Source organism: Mus caroli, chromosome 1 (genome assembly GCF_900094665.2).
Source record: "Mus caroli chromosome 1, CAROLI_EIJ_v1.1, whole genome shotgun sequence".
In the NCBI taxonomy this organism is placed as follows: Eukaryota; Metazoa; Chordata; class Mammalia; order Rodentia; family Muridae; genus Mus; species Mus caroli.
In genome coordinates this window covers 129,446,075-129,466,671 of record NC_034570.1, presented here as the reverse complement: position 1 = coordinate 129,466,671, position 20,597 = coordinate 129,446,075, and positions in this window count along the sequence as shown.

The following is a 20,597-nucleotide window of genomic DNA, read 5'->3' as shown; positions in this document are numbered from 1 at the left end:
CAGCTACTCTTCAGAAAGCCTTACTTTTCTTTTTAATTCTTTATCTTTCACAGGAGAAAGCATGCAACAAATGCTCCCCGGTACAGTTCCCTGCCCTTTGGCTACCTTTCAAACTACGCATAAAAGGATTCCCTGGCAAATCTTCGAGTATTTGGGGCTTCTGGCAGAAAACTATTTTAATCAGCACACTTGACGGAAAGAAATGTATACTTACAATTTCCAAATGCTGCTTCTTGCTCTAGTTCCTCGTCCCTGCAGGGCGAAGCTGAGGCTTCTCTCCGGAACAAACTGCGGTGCAGGTGCAGAGTCTTGTTTGCATGCCCAGGAAGGGGGAGAAGCATTTCCTAAAGTCACTCGGAACTCGCTACTTGTGCTCAGGCATCCCTGCTCCACCGTACTATCTGCAGTTCTGAATTGAACTAAATTAGAGCCCATGCGAAAGGCAGGGGCAGGCAGTCATGTGAGAGACACGCCGCCATCCTATTGGCCACAGAACCATAGCTTAGGCATTCTGCCTTTTCCACTATTGGTGAAGAGTTAAAACTGAAAGCATTTAGATCCTCCTCTCCTGCCTATTTGTCCTTTATGTGTGGAAGAATGACTGTAGGATTTCACAGTGACAGATCAGTTAGGAGTCACTGAAGTCACCCTCCCAGAGACTGTGGGAGGGGGTGAGAAACTCAGCTTTTGCAAGATTTTCCCCCCCTTTTCATCCCCTTGACCTGCAATTTTGTGTGTGATTTGCCTTCAAGAAAAATGTTGTTGTTGCTCTCCCTTCAGCTCCAGTGATGATAGAAATAGATTATCATTGCATCCCTTTGCAGAATTTGTCAGGCTGAGGAGCACCAGGATCAAGGACTTCCAATGATAAGTTTTCTGATTTTATTTTAAAAACTAAGAAGGCTTTAGTGCAGTTCTAAACCAACATACTGAATTATTCATGAGTGACACCGGCAACAGAATTAAGGTTTTTTTGTTGTTTTTTTTTTTTTGTTTTTGTTTTTTTTGAGTCGTTAGTTCATTCTGTAGAAAACCAAGGGGAAAGTAACGCTGAAAATATCAAAAAAGCAAAATGCCAGGGAAATTAAATGAGAAACTCAAACTAAGTCGGCTAACGAGGAGGAGGAAATACACTCTTCTCCCTCAAATCCCATCTTTAATTACCTCTTTAAGCAACATAAAATGTCCATAAAAACTTGGAGACAAACTGTATTTTCCAGTTATTCGGGGGATATTTACACACCAGGGTTCTTAAAACACCTGAGATATTTGTCAAGACTTAAAGCTTAAGGTCCCATAAAGATCATCGAATGCCACTCTCTCAATACCGAAGCATGCCTGACAAATAATGGCTGCCTTGTAACACTAATGCCGAGTTAAACCAAATGAAAGCAATCTCACTGCAACATCATCCTGCCCTTGCTGACAATACCTCCAAAGAGCCAGTCACTCTTATACGTAGTCAGTCTTTAGGATAACCCAGTCTCTTTTACTACTTGCATTTCTCAATGAGAAACTCACACTTTCCTACAATGGCATCTTTTGGATCTTACCCCATTGTTTACATCTCTATTAATAATTACGTTATCTAAGGGAGCCTTACTTTATGTCAGGGATGTAACAAGACTTCACATCTTTAGTCCATCTTCACAACAGTAGCTTCATTAGCTTTTTGCTTATATTTTATTAATATTTTGAGAAATTCTTAGGATATACTTTGATCATATTCACTCTCTCGTCCCCCACCTAACTCCTCAGCAGTCTACCCCCACATTTGTATCCCTTTCTGTTGTTTTCTCTCCTTAAACAAGCCACATAGTCCAGTTTATTCACTGGTATGGGGCCATCCACTGGAGCACAGTTGATCTACCAGCAGCCACACCCTTAAAAATAACAACCAACTTTGGGTTGCCCTGAAGTTGTCGGCTGTTGCTCACATTTCATAGATGAGGAAATGAGCTTCAAGCTACTCCAGGTCCTGTAGCTGGTGCCCTGTGGAACTCATTCATTTACATGTACAACTCTTATTCGTCTATAGAGACAGCACAGGAGTTCTCCCAAGGTGTCCACAAGCGTCATTTGCCTTGATTATTTCCTTCCTGGTGTAACTAACGTATTTAACTAGCTATGCATAGCTACGGGATATTCACTAGTCAATATAAGCTAGGTTCAGATTCAGGTAAGTGGCCCATAAGGAACTGGAAACACAGATTAAGGACATCTGTGGAACCATGTTTACATCTGAGCCCTGCAAAAGGTTCAAACTGTAGCTTATGGCCACAGGAGCCTGGATGTTTTCTAGAGTGTAGTTCCGGCCACTAGAAGCACTATTACTGGTCCAAATGTTTGAATGTAATGCTTAGTAGGACAACAAGCCCTAGAAAATTTCAAAACAGGAGTCAAAGGGTCCATCTGAAGCTGGGAAAGTCAGGGGGCGGCCCTTACCCCTTGCACTCTTTCAGAGAGGGCAATTAAATGTCTCTGTGCTACTAAATCTCACCTATAAATTTCAATCTTCCAAATAAGTCATCCTCTCTGAAATATTTTAAAGCTCACTGCTTCTTGTCTTTGGAAGTATTCTTCCTTTTGTTGTCCTGTATACTTTTTTTTTCTTTATCTCTAAGGATTTTTTTGTTGTTGTTGTTCATTTCATGCACTGTGTTTCCTCTGGTTTCTTTACAGATATGTATTTTGTAGTCTCCTATATGACTTCAGTTTTCACTCCACAGATTTTAGCATACGAACAGATGGCACTTGTGAATGCTGCATTGAAGCAGACTTAGTGCAGGATCTGATGAAGAGGAATAGCTGTTTCCCCTTCACCCCAGGACTGTCAATTACAATGTGATACTGAAGAGTGGTTTCCATTTACCACACACTGAAATTGTAGATCTTGTAGACCACACAGCATCCTTTCCTTTGGATGTCTCAATCCCATGAACACAATGCTTACAACATCAAAGTGACTGGTTCTTCCCTGAATTTTACAATATCTCAATGAGAGTATCAGTGTCTACCAGAGAGCCAGGGTGACATGGAATTAAGATCCAATCTTTCTTCGCCAGACATCTTTGTATCTAGATAACTAGCATCCCAGTATTATACACCTCTTGACTTGCTCTGTCCCATTCCAGATGAGCGTTCTGAATTATGCATTTTGGTTAGGATTATATCTCATCTTGTCCCCAGCCATATGGAACTCTACCCCTTTTTCTATTGGTAGCAATGAAAATAGAAATAACACCAATAAGTTCATTTCATGATGATGTGTTGTTCTCAAAATTTCAAAGTCATATGGATGTACTTTTGAAATGTACTCAGATAAACATTTTAAAAAGTTTTAGTCTTACAAAAATATGTGTGTTAAAGACAATAATTTATGCTTCCAAAATGCAGACAGAAATCTATTTGAAAATGAAAGTTTTTGATGGCAGAATTAGACATACTAAGTTACATGCCACCAAATAAGCCCTGATACAAAACGTGTTGTGAATCCGAAAATGTCTCCAAGTAACCACACTTCTCAGTAATAGTGTATTATATTTATACCAGGGTCACTACATCTCAAAGCCCTTTTACATTCATCTCCTATTTATCTAATATCAAACAATCAAGGCAGAGATATAAGCATTACCCAATTAATACAAGAAAACTAAAACCTGGAAAATTCTATGACATCTAGAAATTACGACATGGAAACAGATTTATGTCTCTGCACCCCAACATTTAAGGCTACAGTAAGGACAGAATACTCAGTGTTTTACACATGCAAATAACTTAGTTGATTAAGAACTGAATTGTGGCTTTAAAGTTTCATTCCAAAGGAAAAGATTCATGGAAGTTTCTGCCTTTCACACATTTACGTTCAAATTGCTTTCATTACAAAATTAGCTCTTGGTAGTAATTTTGTTTGCTTGTCATGGGTGGTCTGAGCCTTGGGTGGGAAAATTGGGATCAGATGAAAATGAGCTATCTGAACAGGAAGTTTCTCAGCCACTCTGAATGTACAATAAGCACACATTGGGAAGTGTGGCTAGATCACAGCAAGATGAGCCAAGCACACTACATACAAAGCCTCTTCCTATCTGTTAAATGCTAAAAGACAAATATTTGTGGGAAACATAGATTTATTTTTTTTACCTTGAAATAGATAAAATGCTTTTAACTTTTCTAGGCTTGTTATTTTCTCTGGAGTACTAAGACTACATTTCTTACAAGTAAGCAAAAGTTAAATAATTTAGACAATGAAAGTTAGCCAAATATACACATGGTTTATGCAGGGCAAAGCCAATAACTCAATATTTTGATTTTTCATTTTCATGTGGCTGTTTTGGCACCAGGTAGAATAGAGAAAATAAGCAATCTGACCAACTGGTATGTTAATCTTTCAGTTCCAAACCCTCATCTGATTTAGAGGCAAAGTTGATTTCCTGTTTTCCTTTGATTATAGAAGAGCAGCTACAGAGACAGATCCTCTGTTAAGAATTAAGTTAACCAACACAAAGTGACATCATTGCTTCATCAGATTAATAACACACTTAGTTTTAGACAAAAGAATAATTATTTTACGGGAGTTTGATCCTCACTTGTCAATACAGCATGCTTTGATATTCACTTACAGAAATGCTTCAAATCACTGGGTCCATGGAGATCTTGAGGTCATGTTAAAATGCTGCCTGTTTTTATAATAGTCCGAAGTATGCCTTAGACTCTTCATAGTAAAAGTCCTGAGTGATGTTGATGCCTTTGGTTAACTGGCTTCCTTCATGCACAAAGCCCTGACATTTATATTAGGACATAACATTAAAAACCAGCACCCTAGAGGCCATGGGGTAGTTGTCCCAAGGAGAGTCAGCCTCTCAGCCTTTCCATTTATTTAGCTTCCCCTCTTTTTCAGCTGTCACCCTCGTTCCTTGTTGTACCACAACTTGCTCTCAAAGGACAGAAAATGGCATCTCATTCACTCACTTAACTTCAAAAGATACCTCTGAACTAGACCCAGAAAGCTCCACCCATTTCATTCTTCACATACCAGCAAACTGAATCTATAAAACTCAGCTGCCCTCCTCCCCACACAACCCCACCATGCAGCCATGCAATGTGCTGGCTACTCCATTTGTCTATTCCAGGTTATCCTGCTTCAACTTCAGTCGTGGTCACATTTTTTTTTTTTTTGAACTCTTGAGTTGTTTCTTTCTTTCTCAAAAAATTGACACCTCGGGCTTGCTTTGGTGTGCTTTTAGTCTTTTGTGTGGTATTATCATTTTTTCCTAAACAAAACTTGAAATTAACCTGCTGCTTCTCTGAAACATTTGTGTAGTATTGTTCTGGACTTGATAGGTTAATAAAAATCCCTAGGATCATTGTAGGTACAATGAGAGAAGATAAACCATCCGTCTGTGTAGCCAGCAGGGAAATTAAAGGCAATGGGACACTCAGGGAGAAAAAATTGTAAGAGTAAAATTGTTTCATAATCCTTAAGTTAACACTATGCAGTACCTCTTCACTGCCATCTTTGGTCACATGTGTTTCTTCTGATAGCACAGGTACAGTTGATTATGATGGTCCAGATTCTTAAGAATGCCCACGTGTTTGTGACACAATGGCATAGCAAGGCTGAAATATTATAAACACTACTTAAGAGTTGAGTATACTCATGGAAAGTTCTACTGAATTTTTTTTTTTTTTTACATTTAGGGTTCTTATTTGACAAAGGTTTGTCTTACATTTCTTATTTGTTTTAGAAAATATTCCTGAGGCCAGGATAACAGCTGACTTGACCTTTTGTTTAATAGTAGCTAGCATCTAACAGTCAACTAACTTTTAAAAAGTTAGCTACTGAACACACACACACACAAAAGGTGAAACACATCAGAAGACATAAGGGACAATGTTTTATTCTGTGACTTGAACTTCTTAACCTGGATAAATTCATGCAATCCTGGCCACAGCAAGTATTTATCGAAGTTTTCATTATGAAAAGTGTTCAGCTTAGCAGACAGCACTGTAGTTCTGAGATCCATCTATGCAGTCAACTCTAACTTCACTTCCAGCTCTTGGGTGGTCTAATGTTGAGATAATTAATTAGGGCTCAGGAAAAGCATCTGCTATCCACATTTCATCTTGGATGAGAGAAATTATTTTATCCATTACTTAAAGAAAGTTAATACCCAAAGGCTACACATTAGCACTGTCTTGAATTAGGACTCACCAAATCTGAAAACCAGCTATTCACATGGAATCTACTTTAATAACTTATGAAAATTTAAACCAAATTGGATTAATAATTTAAGGAGAAAAGTTCTACGAGTGAAGCTTAAAAATGTAAAGCTTCACTATAAGCAGTGCAAACAGTAGACAGAAAATGTGCAGTGTTTTAATATTTGTCTTAAAAGCAGGAGGAAAATCCCTGGTTAGCATTTATCAGAATACTACATAAAGGAGGGAATGAAAAACTTGATTCAAAGGTTTGAAAAAGGAAAAGCATTCCCTGATCCTCCACACATTAAAAAAACAAAACAAAACACTGTGTCATAGTCATTTCCTTTTTTGGAGTTAAATTGTCTTTAAAAGTAGTGATGGTGAAAAAAGTGAAAACTCTCCCATTTTCCTGCCTCAGGAGCTGAGTGCTGTTTGGAAAGTATTTTGTTTAACCACTGCCATTAGGGAGTGGCCCAGAGGATGAAGAGCTATGGAAACACCTCAGAGACACAGTCAGGTGGGAAGTGTGCTAGTACCTGAGCTTCAAGTCTGCATGGGAGGAGAGTAAAATGGAATCATGGGAGGATCTAAAACTTGAGTGCTGACGTCACAGGATAATTCTTTAGGTTACAATGTGTGATCAAATAAAACTCCACCCTTTAAAACTATAAAGGGCGTCAGGCAGGTTACTTGCACTGCAGCAAGGTACAGCGTTTCAGTCATCCTGAGAGGAGCATATTTCATCTCAATTGGTTCAAAACCTTGTGATCAGCTAACACTGACTAGACCTCTTGGATCCTTCTAGATCTGTCTTCTAAAAAAACCCATTGTGAGTAGCCAACTAATGACTGACCCAAAGTGAGACCCATCCCATGAGAGAGACCCAACCCCTGACACTATTAATGATACTCTGCTATGCTTGCAGACAGGAGCCTACCATAACTGGCCTCTGACAGGTTCCACCAAGCAGCTGAAGGAAACAGACACTGAGACCCACAGCTGAACAAGAGGCAGAGCTGTAGAGAGTGGGGTCTGGTGGAAGAGTAGAAGATTGAGGGAACCAGAGGGGTCAAGAACACCACAAGAAGACCTACAGAGTCAACTGACCTGGGCTCATGGGGGCTCACAAATACTGAACCACCAACCAGAAAGCATGCATGGGGTGGACTTGGGCCCCTTACATATATGTAACAGATGTGCAGCATGGTCCCCATGTGGGTTCCCTAACAATTGAATCGGGGACTGACTCTAACTCTTTTGCTTACCTTTGGATACCGCCCCCCTAGCTGGTCTGCCTTGTCTGGCCTCAGTAGGCTAGGATGCACCCAGTACTGCTGAAAGTTGATGTGCCAGGACAGGTTAGTATCCATGGGGGTCTTCCTTTCTCACAGGACAACCGAAAGAGGGAATGGAGGAAGGGAAGGAGAGTGGGACTGGGAGGAGAGAAAGGAGGGGGCTGTGATCAGGATGTAAAGTGAATAAATACATAAATCAATTGAGCGGGGACGCAAACCCTATTGCAGCATTTCTCAGGCAACGGTCCTCCATGGTCTAGCTATGAGCCTTGGCCAAAAAGTCAACTAATCCAATTTCTTTGTTAGGAATGGAAAATTATAACTAAGAGGCTTGGGTTCAGAGTAGGGTGCAAAGGAAGGAAAGTCCTTCATACATAGTAAGTAAATGTGTCTCAGTGACTCCCAGAAATAGTTAAGGTGCAATTTTAATATAAAAAGAAAATCGACTTTTTTAGTGTCAGTAAACATTCTTGAAAAAAAAAAAAACCTGATACATATTATCTAATCTTTGTCAAAGACACCATATGAGTTTTAAATAATTTTATTTGTAATATGCATGGTAAGACTGAACCAGTCAGTCAGCAAATGGTTTTTGAGAATGTACTATTTACCAGTATCATCAAAAGAGAAAACAAAAACTGAGAATAATGTTCTTTTCTTATATTATTAGAAGAGAGAATAAGATGTGACAAAAGACACTGAAGCAATGTATGTAAAATGGCAAGCAATTTTAATTCCTAGGTTTAGTATAGTAGATGTATAAAATATGTGTATATATGTGTGTGTGTGTGTATGTATATATATATATATATACATATATACATATAAAAATGTATATATATATGTATGTATATAATTATTCTGTATAATATACTGTGTAGATGAGGCTATCCTAAAAAAAAATCTCTCATGTTTATGAGAAACAAATCCAGCCAACCCTAATACCACAGCTGTCTGGAATATAGCTCTAAGCATATTTCTTATGACTGTGACCCTTTGATGTTTTATGTTCTCTGGTGCCTGTGAACTGTCTGATGTTCATTAAGGTCCTCAGATCAGTTTTTCAATCAGTGTTTTCACTCTGTCCATGTCATTCATCACTTCACAACCAGATTGTCTCCTTGATTTAAGGTCATAACAACTCCCTAAGAGGAGAGGGCAACTCCAGTGTACTATTGTTCTTCAATTGATTCTGACTTCCACCTTTAAAGGGGGCTTTGCACAAGTATCCAGAGCTTTGCAGAGAATGACAGGCCACTCTTCTTATTTGCTAACACCCATGAAGAAGATCAAACACCTCGTCCCCAATGCAAAGTCTCAATGGCTAGAACTGTTGTCCTTCCATCCTAGTGCCTCAGAGCCACAACCCTTGAATCCCTTAGCATTTTCAGATCACTGGAGACCTTGGTGTGCTCATATCACTGAGGTTTGCCTAACTCCATCTCTGCCTCTCAGCCTTCACACACATTTGCTCCTGTGCCTGCCATGTTTTGTAAGCTGAAGGAATAGAAATCATACTAATATTTTGCATCCATAAGGAGATTGTGCTGTGTGCATCAAGAGCACACACTGTTTAGTTAAAGCACCTCCAAAACTCAGAATTGCTACCCATATCTGAGCAGCCCTTTCATGGCATTTTCCAGAATATTAGGGCACCTAATTAAATTATGTATGCTGTCTTGCCCAAATAAGGCATTTGTTTCATTTTAATGTGAAATGACATTTATTTCTCTATCCCAAAAGATTTCCACACAGCTTTACACACAAGGAAGTCTAATTTTATACCTACTATATCTATATAATGACACTTTTTTTGTCTTTTATATATTTTTACTCCCTTTAAAGAAGTAAAATTTCCTTACCTGTATCTTAAAATTGACAATTTTCTTGATAACTGCTTTCAACTTTTCTCCTCATTTTTATGGCAAATATTCTTGTCCTATGACCACATTGTACTGAACACAGCATTTTGAGTGCACAATTTAGAATCCACATAATTATTTTGAATGGGTTATTTTAATGTTTCAGATGACTATTGAAATTCATACAATGGGGTCAAATTGCAATTTACAAACTTTTGTGCATATCGAAGTGATTTCTTTGACTGTGATAAGTTTTCCACAAATGATGGTGATAGCAGTCACCTACTGCTGGTCTGTGCTTAATTTTAGTCATTTTTATTCATGATATTCTAAGCCGTGTATATTAAAGATTGAGTAACTTCTAAAAGTGCCACATTTCTCTGAGATATAGTTTATTACACTGCTCAAGTCTATACATCATAAACAAACAATTCATGCAGAAAACTGTGTCTGCTATTTAGAGGGAGGTAAATAGATAAGCTGTCCAAGCCACAAAGAACTAGAGCGTACATAACGCATGTTGTTTGAGATATCCTCTTGCTTAAGTGACATGAGTTCAATCAATATCCTGCAAAGGCTTGTTTCATTTTTATTTTATTTTTTGGTTATGTTTTGTTTGGGTACTGTCAGAATTTTCCATTAAATTATCTATTTCAGAAGGCATGTTTCTTTCTCAGTTTCCAATTTCATTTGATTAGTTTTCTTTAAATCCCTTTGCCACGTATGCAAATTATCATCTATCACCATCATCATGACATTCTTCCACTGACATTCCATCATCAAAGAGCTCCACTGCTTCCCTATCTCTTGTCATATCACATTTAGCCATTTTATCTGATGATTTTAATGCCTGGAGTTCTGTGTCCCTCCTCTAATTATGGACATTCTCTAACATAACCAGAACTCTCACGCACAGTTAGAGTGACACACCATACTAGTCGTGCTCACTACAATCCATCCCTCTTCTTCCTCCTGTCTACCATTGCCTCCTGCTTGTGTGCATGCCCATGTATGTTCTGCATGTATGAAGGTGTGCATATATCCATGTGTGTATATGCATGTCTCTCTGTGTGTATGTGTGTTGGCTTTTCTACTCTTTTTTTCTGTTTCTTCCTTTCTTAAAGACTGAAGTCCTGCCTTACAAACTTCCTCTATAAGTGTCTCCAAAATGGCCTTGCTTATCCTTTAAAATGTCCTGTATACAAGGCCATGGATAATCTCTCACCAAGTAGCTTAATTTTGTCTTATTTTCTTGCTTCAGTTGTCTGTGTTAATGGTAGCTTTTACATACTTAGAGGCTTAGTGTACACGATATGCAACAATATGGAAAGCAAATAGCCTGTTCCCTTAGACATATGCTAGAGTCATGAAAGCAACCAAGAGCTGCTGGATTCAAGGCCTTGCACTCATTCTAAGGAACAGAATCCTTCACAGGGGTGATGTCTCTACTGCATGTTAAGTTCCATGTAACAAATGAAATGCAGTCAGGATACAGTAACGTGAGCCCCATGAACACACGCTTTGTTGGCTGAGACTCCTGTCTGTTCAAATTCCATTGCTTCTGTGTTTCCTTCAAGCTCGGTAATTCCTTGACAATAGTTTATGCTTTCTGTTTTTCAAAGAATATGGCAAAGCACTAAGGACATGCTTAGCATTCTATAAAACATCTTTGCCAGGATGTGCTAATTCAAGCCATAGCAATAAGGAATTTGGGTAAATCAATTTGAATCATTTTTTACTGGAAGTTATGAAAATGTATGTAATTAGGAACACCTGTTATAAAACACTCAGGTGAAGTTTTACAAGTGCTTAAATGTTCTGTGAATGAGTAGTTCAGTTCTTAAAGAATAAACAGGTTATTGTACCATGGATTTTGAAGAATGGGCATTTTGTGTACCCCAAACTTTAAAATGATGGAAACACACAATGTTATTCAAAAATAGGCAAACTGAGCCATAAATATTAATAAGAAAGCTGCTTGGAACTTGTGAGTGTTGCTTAGCAATGCTGGGTGACCTGGCTCCTATCATGAAAGATGACTGAAATATGTAGGCTTCTTTCTGGTAGATTCTCCAAATATTTAGGCTTTTGTTAAAGGCGATGGGTGATGTATTGCACTGATGTTGAGCAAGAGCACCTGGATGCCATGAACGTAATGTTAGGGAGTAAAAGATGTAATGCAGGATTTGGTGATGTGGAGACAATCCTCATTATCTGGCTGGGTCCAAATGTAATCATGTGTCCTTATCAAGGAGAATCAGAAAGTTGTTTGAAAGCCAGAGAAGAGACTATACACACAAAGGTGGAGCGACATGCTGGAGGAGGAGAGACTGGAGTGATGTGGTGACAAATCAAGTCTCACCATCAGTTGCCAAAGAAGAAACAGCAGGCAACCTCCTGAGGATCTGAATAAAGCTGGCCCTTGGCCCAGTGATACAGATTTTGAACTTCTGGTTTGAACATACATGAGTAAATGTATACTAAGTCATGCATTTCATCAACTGTGGAACTTATGCATGTTAGGAAATGATAAAGTCCATCAAAACTGATGAAAAAACAGTAAAGTTAGAGAAGTTACAGGTTCCATGGTCACTATTCACAGTAACTTAAATATCACTGACATATTTTACACCAACAAAATATTCTACATTTAAAAAAATCTGCTACCTTAGTGTTTTTATAAAAGCACTTAGAAATATGTTTAAGCAGCAAGAATAAAAATTGGCTAGATGAAAATAATAAAATGTTTGTGGAAGAAATTGAAGCTTTAAACAGTGAATGAGCTCCTGAATCCTATTTCAAAGACCGTTGTGGTCAAATCCTGGGCCACAGTGAGCTATAGTCAGGGCAGTCACGGTAAAAACTCTATTGAAAGTTTTGCAGTACTGGTTAAAACCAGTTATAAAGTAAATAGGGACCACACATCCACCATAGGCAAGATGATTTTAGAAGGACATCTCTGGAGCCATCACACACTGCATCACAAACTGTGTAACAAAGCTATAATAATCAGAACACTGTGATTTTAGCTGAAAAACTGACATGCAGAGCAATAGAACAAAGCAGAGAGTTCCGAAGTAAACTCAAATATACTGGGACTAGTTCTTGACAAAAGCTCCAAGACAATGGCAGAGTAAAATTACTGTCTTTTGGTGTACAGTGATAGGAAAAACTGGATCCCAAGGTTTCCACTGGATTCTTATCTTAAACCACAGGACAGGCAAAAACAGCAGCATAAAGCCTTCAAGACTCAAGCATAAGATTGGAAACTGGGAAACACCTTGAAGAAAACAGAACGAGCAAGACACAGGGAACAAGTTTGTAAGCAGCACTCCTCCACGGACTCTATCAGCTCCTGCTCCCAGGTTCCTGCCGTGGCTTCTTTCAATGATGGATTGCTGTGTAGGACTGTACGCTGGAATAAACCCTTTCCTTCCCAGGGGTTGTTTTGGTTGCAACTAGGAGAAATTATGTCAAGTAAAGTAAGGTAGAAACAGGAAGATGAATCCTGTTTAGCATCATGTATAAATGGATCCCACAAGCTTGAAATCATATAAACAAAATGAGAGAGTAATTATAAGGAGTTTGGGATGGGAAAATGTGAAGAACTTCACTTATAGATGAGTAAGTTCCATAGAGCATGTATTTAATAGCAACCTATTATGTAATTAAATTTTACAAAGAGAGTAAACATTTAGTATTCTGCCCACCCCCTCAGCACATAGATACTTACAGACTATCTGAGATTATAGGTATGTAAATTAGATCAGCTTTACTGGTTATTTCACATTATCTACTTATATCAAATATTATGCCTCTACTTTAAATATGTGGAATTGTCTGTCGGTTGTACCTTAATAAAGTTGGCAAGAGGAACGACTAGGCTTTAATAGTCCTTGCTTATGTTTTTAATTTTAGCCAAAATGAGGGCACTCTGGATAAGGGTCCTTGGGGTTGGTGTGGCTGACAGAGAATGGCTAAGCAGGTGTCATGTTTCAATCTCACTCTTCCCCGATTTATTTCAGCTTATCAATTAGAGCCAGACCTCTTTTTCTCTGGGACAGATGCCATCTTTGACTTTGGGTACCCTTAGTTTAATACTGGACACATAATAAAGGGTGAAGGAAACTTGTTTTCATTTGTAAGCACATGAATTGGCCTTTCTCTGTGTTCCTCCATGTCTACGAGAGCCACATTTAGCCTCATACTTCCTCCACGTGAGAGGAGAGTACTATTTGTTAGTTCTATTCCTGTGACAAGCACACTATGCTCTTATTACTTATTGGCTCTAGCTCTGGCTCTGAATTTTCACTTATCATTAAGTGTTTGCAAAAGACTTGGAACTACAGTAAAATACTTCATTATGAAAGATGCCAACCAGTGAAATAATTTGGACATAAATTTTGTCACATTTGGTATTATTTATTGTACTCTGGTTTATAAGAAAATCAGTACTTAAATTTGTGTTCAACATCTAGTTGATACCTAATTGTAACTGTTTTATCCACCTGAACATGAGACTCTGGAGGAAAAAAAAAATCCCTCTGAAATGTTAAAGATAACAGAGGGGCTCCTGTAGTATTGTACAGGCATAACATTGCTTCTTGAGATTTGTAGAAAGTCCCATTTGGTGTCAAAAGTTTATACTTGAAATAGTAAGTTTCATCTATATTTCCTTTGAAACTGCAAGTTAAACATTGGTCAGGCTCTGCATCCCAATGGGAAACCCTGTTGGTAGTACATGTGGGTAACATCCCTTAATAAACTCCTGCTTTGAATGTGAACCCTCGAGCTCACGCATTGGGGCAGTTAGTGGGCAGTTGGTGGTAGCTTTTTGAAAGCTGTTGAGCCTTTGGGAGATAAAACCTTCCTGGAGGCAGGTGAGGCAGAGCTTGGGTATGATATTCTGGTCACACATAAGGTTTCTTGACTCTGTGGCTACAGAGGCAACATGGGCTGGCTCCCTTACAATCCTCCTACCACACCTTCTCCACTTCAAGGACAGACTGCAACCCTCACAAACTGTCAGCCTCCAACCTCCTCTTTCTTTACATTATTTCTTGTCAAATATTTGGTCATAGCAATAAGACATGTTGCTAATGTTCAGAGAATGACTATTTCTTAGAAGGATGCATGAATTTGATATTTAAAGGCTGTGAATTCAGGTTGTGGAACAATTTATGTGATGCCATGCCTTTACCATTTTAGTAATCATAACTGAAAATTTTTAAAAAATATATTTTAGACATCAGTGAAAAGACAAAAGCATTCCTAATTTTCAAATAAATAATTCAGTTCTACATTTGACACTTGCAGACTTCTATAGCACTTTAACTGAGGACACATTAGCAAATAGCCATTAGGAAATTGCATTTTGAATGGCAAGAATTGTTTTTTTTTTCCTACAAAGTCTAATCACTTTGTATTTATATCTAACGAGTACTCATTATTCATTTACTGAAATATATATATTAAATTATCTTGAAAAAAGTGAACATTCTGGCTTCTTAATGTGCAGTCATGTGAGCACTTCTGCGTAGCTTTCAGATTGCCCAGGAGTCCTGCTCTGGATTTTCCCATAATTGGATCTCATCCAGTTAATGTACGACCCCTTTTAGCCCTTATAATATCTGTTCCATAATGAGCAGGAGAAGGAAAAAAAAACACTGTTGAAACTCTATCATGTAGTAACTGCAGCAAGAAGATGAGGTAGTTCAATTTAATATGTAGCTTTACTAAGCAGTGAAAGGAAACGTTCAACCCCAGTCTGCCCTGCTGAGGGGCCGCATCCCTCACCCCTCACAAGCATGGAGGAAAATAAATCTCAGGTTTTCCTTGTGTGGGGGATGGGAAAGAATCGCAGATTACTGATTAACATTAACGTATAGCACACAGCTTTCCCTCTTTCTGCTAATGCTGTGTGCTTGAAACTCTGGTTACACATCCTAAAAATCAGACATTTGAGACTAAAAATATTTTTAAACGTACTATAATATTTATAAACTTAGAGACTTGGAGTAGTCTAATACTGCCACATATTTTTGTGAGGAAAAACCTAGCAAAACCTCTTATAGTAGGATAGTTTCAGATATGTTAAAAATATATGTTCAAAAGCACTTGGAGAGAGGGAGTTTAATGAAGGTCTTCGCTCATTTTGGATTTCTTTTAATGTTCATCACGTCGGTCTATCTTCGGTCTAGAAAAGTCTGATGGTATCATTAAAAGGGAATTATAATTCACAGTGTATTATGACAACGAAGAAAGGAAATATTCCAGCTTTAAACAAACTCAAACTTTTAGGATCAAAAGAATTATTCATAAACATTGCAAGATAAGCTCTTTAAGCTTGACACCAGTAGCTTGGGGAGAACTTCAGAAGGACAGAAATGTTTGCAAACAAAGGAAGAAACATACAGATTTTCATGAAGGGTGAATAATGAAAAGGGTCCTAGAAACTACAGGCTGGAAAATTTGATGTGAATTCGACATCATGATTGAGAATTTTTAGAAAAGATGGGAAGTGATGAGGAATTACACAGAGCAGAAAGCACAGCATAGCCTAGTGTGGTGCACAGGCTTGTGTGATGGTCCTGGGGTGAGAGCATCCCTTCCACCTTGCAAGAGCAGAGTTCCAATATAGAACCAGGTAAGAATGGGGAGCTAGTGGCATACGTCATGGACCAAGTCACTGGTTAGGAAGAATACATTTTGTAGCCATTTAGAATATTCCACTTTTTCTGATAGTTCTGGATAGGTGTAAAAGTTACGATCACTCAGTCAACTGGTGTTAAAGAGCAAGTTAGATGCTACGATTTGCAGTTTAACAAAACAAAGTCAATGTCTGCCATCCCATAAAACTTCCTGCATTAAGGAAGATAACTTTCAAAGTCATGCCAGTTTATCTTCATAAGTCATATCCTTGGACTGGAGAGATGGCTCAAGGATTAAGATAACTGGCTGCTGTGTCACAGCACTTGGATTCAATTCCCAGCATCCACATGGTGGGACACAACTATCTGTAACTTCCAGTTCTGGGGGATCTAACTCACCCTTCTGGCCTCAATGGGAACTACACATGTGTGATGGGTAGATACACATGCAGATGAAACACTCATGAGCATAAAATAATTAAAATAGAAACATACTCTCTTGTATTATGTTTTACCTAAATGATTTGTTCTTTAAATTTTTATTTATAGCAGTTTACTGGTGATGAATATTTCAGATGTATTGGGTCCAGATGATGATTTAACAGCAAAGGAATGCACACTTGAGTTTTCTAATTTTACAAGTGACGCCCCCATGCAAAGGATCCTTGATTTTTCTCTCCTGTCACCTGCTATATTTTATAGATACAAACCAGCATGGTAAAATCTTAAGAGATGGAAATACAAAGGTTCATTACTTCCTCCTCCCCACCCCCCACTAACATTTCCAGAATGCAATGAAAAAAAAATGGATGAATTATAAACTGTTTTTTACTTGGTTTTCTTTCTAAGCTGTTCCGAGAGAGTACTGCAAGCTCTCAAGAAAACAAAATGAAACAAAAACCCCCAGAAGTTCAGAAACGTTTACAGGCTTCCAGGACAGCAGGATGCCTTTCTTCTCAGTTGAAATTTCAACCTTGTGGTGCCTTCCTCTTTGAATTAATTGTGCAATTGAATAAATTTTGAATCAGCTAAGGAGAAGTGCTGCCTGTGAGTAGAAACCCTGCTGGGTTGGATTACTTGTACCTCTGGAGACAGAGCACCACAGTGAGCTCTCTGCTTTCTGGGAAGTGGAGGGAAGCAGCGGTGCCATAATCAGGTGAATCAATTAGCTGCTTATTGTAGTAGCAAAGGAAGAAGCAGGCAGGATTGTGAGCAAAGCCATGCAGGAAAAACAAAGTGGAGAGTTTCTGGGTCATGTCTGAAGACGGAGTTGAAGGAATGCCCCAGTGTTCCTTACTTAGAGAGTGTCTCATCTGCTTCCTGTGACAATAACTGAGCTTGTGAGCCAGAGAAATTATTAAGAGTTGAGATGCTCCTTCAGAGATGTGTGGCAGAGATGCTCGCAGCCAACCTTCGGACTGAGCACCTGGACCCCAACGGAGGAGTTAGGGGAAGGACTGAAGGAACGGAAGGGTTTCCCAACTCCATAGGAAGAACAATATCAAACAACCAGACCCCCACCCCCACCCAGGAGCTCCCAGGGACTAAACCACCAACCAAAGAGTACACATGGGTGGGTCAATGGCTCCAGCTGCCTATGTAGCTGAATGATTACCTTATCTGGCACCAGTGGGAGGGGGGCTCTTAGTCCTGTAGGAGCTCAATGCCTCAGCTTAGCAGAATGCTAGGACAATGAGGTGGGAGTGGGTGGGTGGGGGGGCACCCTCATAGGAGCAGGGGGTAAGGGGGATGGGATAGGTGATTTGTGGAGGGGAAACCAGGAAGGGGGATAACATTTGAAATGCAAATACATAAAATAACCAATAAAAATAAAAATAAAGGGATATGTGTGGGGTGGTTCAAAATTCAAAGGCCTTGTCTGGTGAGTCTGTCTTGCTGCTTTAGAATAGTGTGGTACTTAGAGGAGGGGAGCAAAAAGGCACTCAGGATGAGGAACAGGGGACCATAGTCCTTCAACAGTCAGCCCATCCCTACAAGAAAGGCATCCACCCATCCTGTCCATGATGTTTCTAATTGGTCTTTATGGGCACTGCACACATGTGATGCATAGATATGCATGCAAATGAAACACTCATTGGGCAGAAAAAAATGAAAATAGGGACCCAATGTTCTCCTCTTAGGCTCACTTAAGATACTGCCTCATTGAAGAATCGAGATTCTCACACAAGCTGTATGTAACAGTTGATCTTACAGCAAAGGAGCTGCAAGTGGCTCCGGCAAAGAGAACTAAGTGCTAGTGTTTTCTGAGACAAACAATTCAGGGAGGTCAAGTTGCCTTCTTTAGTTGAGGGCTAGATGGAAAGCAAGATCAAGCATGACCATATACCTTTTTATATGCTAGTGGAGCATTTCTGAAGTTCAGGCAAGGTAGGATATAGAGTCTGCCACTTAGAGAATCATCTTGGCCAGAAATTAAAGATGAAGGTTTATTATTATTATTATTATTATTATTATTATTATTATTATTTTAAGGAATTTAAAGCTACACAAAAGCATAAAAAACAAACCTATAGAAATGGAGGCTGACATGTGGATAGGCACAGAAGGATAATGCACACTTCTGTTATGAAGGAATTTAATCTGAAAAGACACAAAACTGGCTCAAGTTCAGACCTGGGCCTTCAACATTCTATGTAGTCATTTCTGAGTGGATCTGAATGATGGTGAGACTTCTAATAGTAAGGGTGGAAGACTGAACAGTTGAAGAGGAAATGGGAAGAAAAAATGGAATGAAAAATGATCCATAGGGTAGGCTTAACAGTAGGAGACACTCATCTCTCTTCAGAATGTGAGAGGCTTAGTCTGTCCCCCATATGAGTAAGACCAAGGTTGGAGAGATGGCTCAGCAGCTAGGAACAATTGTTGCTCTTATGAGGACCCAGGTTTGGTTCCTAGTACTCACGCCAGGTAGTTCATAACCTCCCAAAACTCAAGTTCCAGAGGACCTGGCACTGTCTTCTTATCTTCCTGAGAACCTTCACACATGTGGAACACATACATAAGTGCCAATAAACACACATACACATAAAACAAAAATAAGTTAAAAAATAAAACAGAACAAAAATGATGTTAATAGGTATGTAACAAAAGTTGGTAAGAAGTAGAGCACAGTAAGAGGAAGACAACATTTGCTCAAGTTCAGACCTGGGCCCTGACCTTTCTCTACAGTCACAATGATCAGTGGACGGCTATGGCTATGTAGATGTGGTTGAGGCTCAAGTATCTCTTCCTTCTAGCTAGGAAGCAATCGGTACCCAGAAAATTCATAAGGCCAGAGCTACCACCAACTGCTTAGTCTTTAATTTACCAGATACCAGTATCCCCCTTCTCACTGAGCTCACACTAGCATACTAACCTTAGCCTTTTTACACTTACATGAGCGTCTCCTCACTGCCCCCTCTCCATCTTCCTTCTTCACGATGGACACGCTTATGATATTTCCCATTCCTGCCTATAAATCTTCCAAGTTCGTTAGGAATAAATCAATTCATATTCCCTCCTTATGGATCTTTTTCACAGGTTTCCATCTGCACATAAAATAAAATTTGTGACTTTCAGGGCTCTAATGTTCAAATCTGTGGCCCCACTTCCCTCTGCATATTGAGCTAGTCTCCCACTCAGCGCTGTCTGCCCAGCTGAACTCGCCTACTCCTCAAGGAACTCTCATTTCACCTTGGGGATTTTATTTCCTGCAATCTCCTTCACAGAATGCCCTTTCCACCACCATTAAGGCTGCTTCTGTCAGTCTGTCAGATTTCAGAATAAATACCACATCCACTGAGGTATCTTTATAACTCTTATTTAAAAGAATTTCCAACTCTTTTGTTAGCTTATGTTTCTCTCGCTTATATTTTTTTCCACATAAGTTACAACTATCACTGCAGGAACACAGCTCCTTTCTATACTATACAGCATGACCAAGAGTTATAATCAGTTTACTCCAGTTGAGTCAAATCATATGACAACACTTAACCTTGTATTTGGATATTTTGCTTACTTGATTCGGATGTGTCTTTGATATTGTTCTAGATTTGAAACTCAATTGGTAACCATAATTAAAATTTTATTCTTAAATTGTTCTAGGTAGTGAACATTATTTTTATTTATTTAATGTCTAACCAGTATAGAATAATTGGTTTATTTATTTGAGATAAAAATGATTCCATTTTAATTAATTAATTAATTAATTAATTAATTAATTTCTTTTACATCCCAATCAAGCTTCCCCTCCATCTCCTCCCAGTCCTTCCTTCTCTCTTCTCCTCCCTGTCCTCCAGTCTTCCCCTTCTTCTCAGAAAAGGAGAAGCCTCTCATGAATACCAATCCACTATGGCATATCAAGTTGTAGTAGGAATAGGCATATCATCTCCTATTGTGGCTAGACAAGGCAGCTCAGTTAGGAGAAAGGGACCAAAGGTGAGCAAAAGAGTCAGAGACAGTCCCCTGCTCCTGCTGCTAGGGGTCCCACATGAAGACTGAGCTGTGCAACTGTTACATATGTGTGGAGGGCCTAGTAATTTCATATCTCTCTCTCTCTCTCTCTCTCTCTCTCTCTCTCTCTCTCTCTC